Source organism: Prorops nasuta, unplaced genomic scaffold (assembly GCF_024137725.1).
Source record: "Prorops nasuta isolate Cenicafe-Biocafe unplaced genomic scaffold, Cenicafe_Pnas_1.2 PNAS00001, whole genome shotgun sequence".
Taxonomy (NCBI): Eukaryota; Metazoa; Arthropoda; class Insecta; order Hymenoptera; family Bethylidae; genus Prorops; species Prorops nasuta.
In genome coordinates, this window is record NW_027116798.1 from 3,940,644 (window position 1) to 3,948,851 (window position 8,208).

The window sequence follows — 8,208 nt, forward strand, 5'->3', positions numbered from 1 at the left end:
CCAATCTGCACACAAAATGTTATCTGGGCAACTTTACATTTGGATATCCATCCGCAATATATGATACATATTTTGTTACTCCTATTTGTTTGTGAAATTCATTTGTTCTAAAATCTTAATTTATCTTTTTACTAGATATATATTATATCATTTTCAAAGAATTGATATGTCTTTCTATCAATCCTAACAACATCATAATAGATGTAATGAAATAATTATTCTATATTCAAAATGGATATCTATGCGTGTAGTGGGAAAACTATTTGAAGCTGAAAACAAGATGAACTCAGCAGTATACAAATACCTTTTAAAGAACTTTATTTTCACAAGTATTATGAGAACATATCTCGCAGAAAAGATGCCAAATTTTAATCGTATCATTCAAATGTCCATTTTACAAATTAAACAAGATAATGGTTTAACAATCATTTCAACTATTACAAAAATAATTGCAGATCAGCAGTATTATCAGATCTGTGTGTATGTAAAATTGATTAGAAAATTAATGTTATATGTTATAGACTAGAAGAAAATAGTGCAACGGAGCCAAATAAATGTCACACAAGATGTGGAAGGATGTGGTGGATCAATAAAACATTAGCGGAAACCGTATGCAACTTGTCTTACATTGATCGAGTAATAAAAATCATTGCAACAAACAGTTATGCCCCACAAATATAAAATTGTAGTAATTTTATTAGTAATTTAAAGAATATATGACTAAATATGAGAATATGCAATTACGTACTATGTGTATATAGAATTTGGAATAAGGTAAGAAATATAAATAATAGGTTAATTGAACTAGTTTTAATTTATAAAAGTAGCAATCAAAACATTATCGTACATCATTACTAATTTACAATAAAACTTGGTTGTATATACACCAATCGTTTACACATTCACTGTTCTAACAGTATGTCTCAAATTATTGAAATGACTGGGCTACACAGAAATGCTTTATAATTTAATGCTTTTTCATTTATTGATCTATAAGTACTTTTTCCTTCATTGAAACTCATCAGAAACAGGATTTCAGCTGTAACAAAAATAAAATAATCGCAAAGTTTATTTCCTTAAAAATTTACAATAATTTTTATGTTTTGATATTAATTAATACTCATCTGATACATTTTTCTTTCTCTGTTATTTACTAAAATCCTTTCTTCTTTTCCGCAATCGTTTTCCGAAAATATTATTCTTGTTTACGATTCGAAAATAAAGGTTAACCGCACCATTTGACAGCTGTCAGCTATGACACACACTGTATCAAAGTAATATACTATAGCAAATTATGCCTATATGTATACCAATGCAGCCAACCATACGGCATAAAAAGTTGTATGTAAAGGAATCTCATCCTCAAGGAAGCCTCCTTCCTACCGGTGTTAAGTTGGCGGACAAAAACTTAATTTTTTAAATTTAAACTATGTAGATCATTTGATTGTCGTTTGACAATGATTGACAGACTAATAAAAATGTTTGACAGTAATTAATCTGTTAGATAATAAAAAAATAAAATTTGGCGTTAAGTTAGCGGAACTTATTTCCTCTTTTCATAAAAATGCTTTAAAACCATATGGATCGATAGAAAATCGTTTGACGGTTTCAATTATATTAAAGTGAATGTTTGACGGTAATTAGTTTTTCCAATAAATAAAAAATATGATTTCCCTATTATCTGGTTTTCATGAAAGTATCGAAGTTTCATGTGAATGTCATTAAACCATAGAATATGGGCCGGGTCGATAGATGAAACTTAAGCTTAGCACGATCTTAGGTAAAATCATTTGTCTCACTTTAACCTTCAATACAGTGCTAAGCTCGGTCTTCGTTTTCAGTAATTGCTAAGTTGAAATTCGAGCTTAGTTACATCTATCGACCCGGCCCTATGTATTTCAGCACCATCGTTTTTTTAAACGGATCGAAAATGTGGTTCATCAGTAACTTAAGTAAGTTTATTTTCAATAAAAATAGATTAATCAATAATACTTGTTTATAATACATAGTTTTATAATATTGTACACTTTTGTTGTTAAAACTGTTTGTTTTCAGTCTATTCGGCATAACTCATTGGAGATAAGGATCGAGGTTATTTATAAATTCAATTATTATAGCTACTCAGAAAAACAATCAATTTTGTTAAATTTTACTAAGGTGTGTAGTATGTTTCAATTTATTGCAATATCACATACTTAAATCAGTTGACCTTAATATAATTTAAAACTGTTTAACCTTCTTTTTTAAATTTTGCAAGTTAACTTCTGTCAAACATTTATCGCTGTTTTAATTACAAATGCTAAGTTGGAGATTCATATCGTATAAATTATTAGCTCAGAATATAACTACTAGCATTTTGAGTCTTTTCGAAAGTAAATTTGTTGTTTTTTAATGAATATTTTGTGGAATTACTAATATTGTTTCTTATTACTATTTTTATTTAAGATGGGTACAATGATGCAATGATACATATTTGGAACTACCTATTAGGTGCCAAATTGCACTTATTAATGGAATCATGGATTGTTCTCGCCTTATTAGGATTGCAATTCCTACAAGTTATAGAGAAACAACTTAGTCGCTCTCAGTATGAAGATTGGTAAACGATTGTGACTTTCTATTGTAATGAAATATCAGTTAAAATTCTTAATAAAATATTGTTTTTGTTACCTTTAGCTCTCAAAGCTACAGTTAAGCTACTTATTAGGTCACATAATTGGAAAATCAGTTTATTTACTCGACTAGTACTGCAGAAACTTAATTCGTTGAGGCAAGGAGCAACCCTACCTACGGAGGCAATTTGCTACTATTCAAGAGCTCTTTGATTAGCAATCTACTTAGCTTTCAATTATGAACCTCTAAAATGGTACCTCAATGATAATCATTATTCATAATACCATAACAGTAAGTACTTGTTTTAGAGAAACGTAAATTTTATCGTTCCTGTTTTTCTCTGGATTATATATTACGTTCCATTGCAGGTACAATTGTAATGAAGAATGTAAAAAGCTCTACACACAAGCAGCGTGGCCAGATCGAGGACGGATTTTGTGGGCACAACTCTCAGGAGAGCTATGCGCACAAAATTCGTCCTCGATCTGGCCACACTGCACACAAGGGGAATCCTATATCTGATGGGTAGCTGACTCTGCAATGTGACAAGATGAGATTATTCAGAGCTCTTGGGCAAAGTTCAGGTTCTTCACTAGCTATGCTTGTTGATAAGAATACCATAGGAAGAGGAATACTATAACTGTGATATTTAAAAAGGAACAATTAATGTATGTGAACATAACGTTCTTTAATATATTAATAAAACATATTTCAAAAGTTCTTATCTTAGCTCTTATTGGACTTGATAGCTACAATCCAAAATGTGCATCAGCTATACCTAAGCATAAATTTAAGGTATGGCCTGGTTATAAGACGGCAGTAGATAAATACGAAAGGGGATTAAAACTTTATCTAGAAGTAAAGCATAGAGTCTTACATACTACGACAGTTTATTCATTAATGTAAGTCTTGATTCTGAATGTGTAGTAAGAATTATAATTTTCCCAATAAACTTAATTTATTATTTGATAATTGTAGGTGTGAAATGGCCAATAAGAAAGGCTCTTTATATATATAAAGATGCTCTAATGAGTCAAATGACTGGAACAAGTGTAATATCTCGTTTCAATAATAGAACTAATAGAATCGACGACATTGCTTGGGATAAATCTCTTATAACCACTTTTGAAAGGAAAAATGAAACTGTAACATTAACTCATTATTATAAGGCAATTTAATTTACAAATTCAAGATACAAAACAGCCCTTGCTAGTACATCGTAATAAAATAAAACTACCAAATGGGGAGGTAATTGTTTCTGGTTTATTATAGCAATTTTTTTGTAAAATTCATAAAGCTAAAGAAGTTTTTATTAATTTTTTATTTAGATCCAAGAGAAAGTAATTCTTTCAGTACCTAAATTATGCTATATTGCTGGCTTACAGATATGATGTAAATAATATTGTATTAAGAATTTTAACTGACATTTCAAAGCATTTTTACTTAAAAAATTGTTATTAAAAAGTCTTTTCATTAATAAAAAATAAACATAAGTTCGTCAAATCAATTTTGTAATATATTTTTTTATAGGTTACAAACTTTAATCTATATCACATAATATATAAAGTAATAAATGTATTTTTAACATTATTAAATTATTAAATATTGTTATTATTGCATAAAATATAAATAGCGAGATTCGGAGTAATTTCAGAATTCTCAGAACAAGTTAAAACTTCTAGTTTTAAGTTGTCATAAATTTCCCAAATTCCTCTCGCTCTTAAACAATAAGCAATAAAATGTCCTGGCACGTATGATACAGTACCTATTAATCTGGAAAAATGATCGTTTTCTTATTATACAACAAATAAATCAATTAAATAATTATTTTAAAGAATGAAAAAATAATTCATTTGCCTGTAATCACGAGATCCTTTTTCTATTGTAAAAGTTAAAGTTTTTGGTAATTGTCGAAGTTTACATTTTAAACTATGTTTTAAATTTACACTCAATCGAACATCCAATTCAATAAACAAATGAGAACACAATATACTCAGTTATTTTAAAAACTCCGCCGCAACTGCATTTTATATTATAAATGTTTTTTCTATATCCTAAAGCTTTTTGTATTGACGAAAATCCATCTTTTTCTATAATTTTGTGATCAATTGTTAACACAGTTTGATGAGATTCTGTTCTGCCACAGTTTCTGCAGTCTTTCATTTTTATACTACTTGGGAGAGAAGGAAAATAAAATACTAATATACTAGCAACATTATCCCATGCATCAATTATATAAGTTAAAACACGGTTTGCACTTTGCATTTCAATTTTAGGTTCATATTTTTTCTTTAAAATCACAGTTCTTTCATAAAATGTTTTTCTGTTTATTCCACTTTGGATTATATTGTATACAAATTGCAGAATTAAATTATCTGATGTTTTACAAAACTCTAAGTAATCCAAACTATCTATTGCACCGCATAACAAAATGTGAATTATAGCGTCAAAAGCACATGTAGACTTGATAAAGTATTGCTTTCCTTCAATTGATATTGCTTGAGAACATATATTTCCATTTGGCAATAATAATGGTTTCTTTGATGATCGATTTTGTAATACTAGATTATTAATTTGCCGTATTTCTGGCATAGCTTTAAAATACTTGCTCTTGTTCTGATTTTCTTTTTGTGTTATAACAGTTTTTATTTCTTTAAAATTACTTCTAGTCGATGATTTACCTTCATCATCGTTGCTATCATATACCAGGTTATTATTATTAATTTCTGTTTGTACTATATGATTATTACAAGCAGAAATTTGCTCGCAATTTATATAATTGTAAAGTAGCTCTTCAGTATTCAAATTTCTAGTTAATGACATATGATCATCATATTTGACTTCAGAATAAGAATGATCACTCAAAGGATTTATGTTTATGTCAATGTCTACATTATTATAAGATTCGTCTTTCACGGAGTCATTTACAAAATTGTTGTAAATATCCTTTTGTTGGCCTTTACCTTTCCAATTTTCACAGCTAAGCAAATCTGAATCATTGAAAAATGTATCCTTTTCTTCATCGTTAGCATCTGATTTATTGTCCATAAAATTATTTATTTCTATTGATGCTCCTATCGAATGAATTGCTTCATATTTCTCAGTAAAACTAATATTGTTTGTACTTAAGTCTACACTCTTAAATTTAGCAACAGGAAGTCCATTTTTCTCAATGTATTTTATATCTCTTTCCAGGTTCACGTCATCTTTATTCAGAATGTTATTATTAAATCTTTTAAGATTCGAGTTGAAAAGTAGACAGCCTCCATATAAGTCTCGTAAATGTTCCACTAGAAATGCATCAACTCGGTACACTTTATTTTTTAAAACGCGTGATTTTAATTCACAAAAATAATTTTCAACATAACTTGATGTTGCGTGAAGGGTAGATTGTGTAGCTAACACTGCTGTCCACAAAGGAAATTCCTTCGCTAATTTTGTAATTGATAAAGCAAAATCTGGTAGAAAGAAAGGATTTATATTAGCTCCTTTATTAATAGTAATCTTTGCTTGTGAAACCAATTGATCAATATAAGACTGAATGTTTATTTCATCTTTTACTAGTGGTAGTGAACACTCCTCCTCCTCTGTTTCCATAATTTCATTATTAGGACGTATATGATGAATAGATGTATCTCTTTTACTATTTAAATCCATGGTTCCATTGCTAATAAGATTTTCTAAGTATTGTTTTGCTTCTTCAACAGTTTTTACAAGTTTTAAATTGACGCTGCTATCGATAAACTCTTGATGTGCAACAGTGATTGTTAATAAAAATGTATTTTCAAACTGTTCTAAAGTAGTCGCATTAACCATTAATGCTACGCATCTTAAGTAAAATTCTTTCACAGCCCAATGCACAATGCGTTTAAAACATTTCCACTTTGAAACAAGATGCATAAGGTGTGCAACATCAATCCGAATCCTTGTTCTAATTGGTCTATTACATAAAGTAGTTGTTAACGAAAGTTTCAGAAAACAATCATTGACATACCAATTTAGAGGTTGATTATTGAAAGCTAAGCACATTGCTGATAAAAGAGCTCTTGAATAGTCGCTAATTGCCTCCGTAGGTGGGGTTGCTCCTTGCCTCAACCAACTACATAGCCATAGATAAATAAATTCTGTATCATTCCGCTCCGATAACATTTGATTAACAGGTAGTATAGAATTTTCAAAACTAATAACAACTGTATATAGAAATATGTGTTTTGATGTTGATCCATTAGGTCTTATTATCTTTCTGACCAAACTACCGGTTGCATCAATACTAATAGCACTTTGATTCTGCTTTAATTTACAATATGATTTGTATACATTTAGCTGAGATACAGTGCTGTAAAAAACATAAAATGGCTTAGAGCCTACATCTTTAATTGCTCCTATAAATTCTGGTCGAACAGACAAGTTCTCTACAGCTCTTATAATATCATATCTATTTTGTGGATCAATTCCAAGTTGTTCGTCTACGTATTCTTTTTTAGCTTGACGTAATACAGTCATGGTCGGTAAATACGGAGGCTCTTCATCACTTAACGTCATATTTTCTCGAGCAATGCGTTTGCGCCATCGAAAAGGTCCTTCCACTGTTAATTCTTTTTTCACTTGCTTTCTTCTACCGCCATTCAGTGGACGTTTTGATAAATTATGACTTGTCAAACGAGTATCATTACATAAAACTTCAATAATTATATTATCAATATTGTTAGGTTTTTCTTTAACGTAACCAAAAAATTCATTATTACAATTCTTAGATTTACATCTTCCTTTAATTTTCAAATAATATTTTGACAGATTACTTTGGGCTATATAACATTCCTTAAAAACAAAAGCGCACGAAATTTTTGTTTGTTTAGCAAAAGCGATTGCAATTATATTAGTCCAAATTTTTGGTTGAAGATGTTTTTCACTTTCTAAAAAAAAACGGAACAATAAAAAATAATAGAGTAAATATTTTTTAATAACTTTAGGAAATGAAACTTTTTACCGTTAGGCTTAATAGTATTCCACTCATTTTGCGTTAATGTTAGTTGAAATTTGACTTTATTATTCGTTGAAAAGTCAGACGAATAAATGCTTACATCAGATTCTGTAATCTGAATATCTTCTTCAATTTCCGTAACAATCGATGCATTTTTCAGACCCACTTCCTCCTTAGCCAGAGTCAAAATGTTTCTCCTATTTTGCTTTACATTTGTATATACCACGCTGGGAGTCCATAGATTATTCAATTCCCGGCTTATGCTTGCCCAAATTTTTGAAGAATAGCATGGTATATCATTTTCAAAATGAATAATATGAGATTTTAATGCTTTAACAGCATCGTTTATTTCAACTGCACATTTGCGAGGCATACTGCTAAATAAAATCTTGCCTTTCAAAATTTCTATGATGAATATAGATAATAGTTTCTGCAGTACTAGTCGAGTAAATAAACTGATTTTCCAATTATGTGACCTAATATGTAGCTTAACTGTAGCTTTGAGAGCTAAAGTTAACAAAAACAATATTTTATTAAGAATTATAACTGATATTTCATTACAATAGAAAGTCACAATCGTTTACCAATCTTCATACTGAGAGCGACTAAGTTGT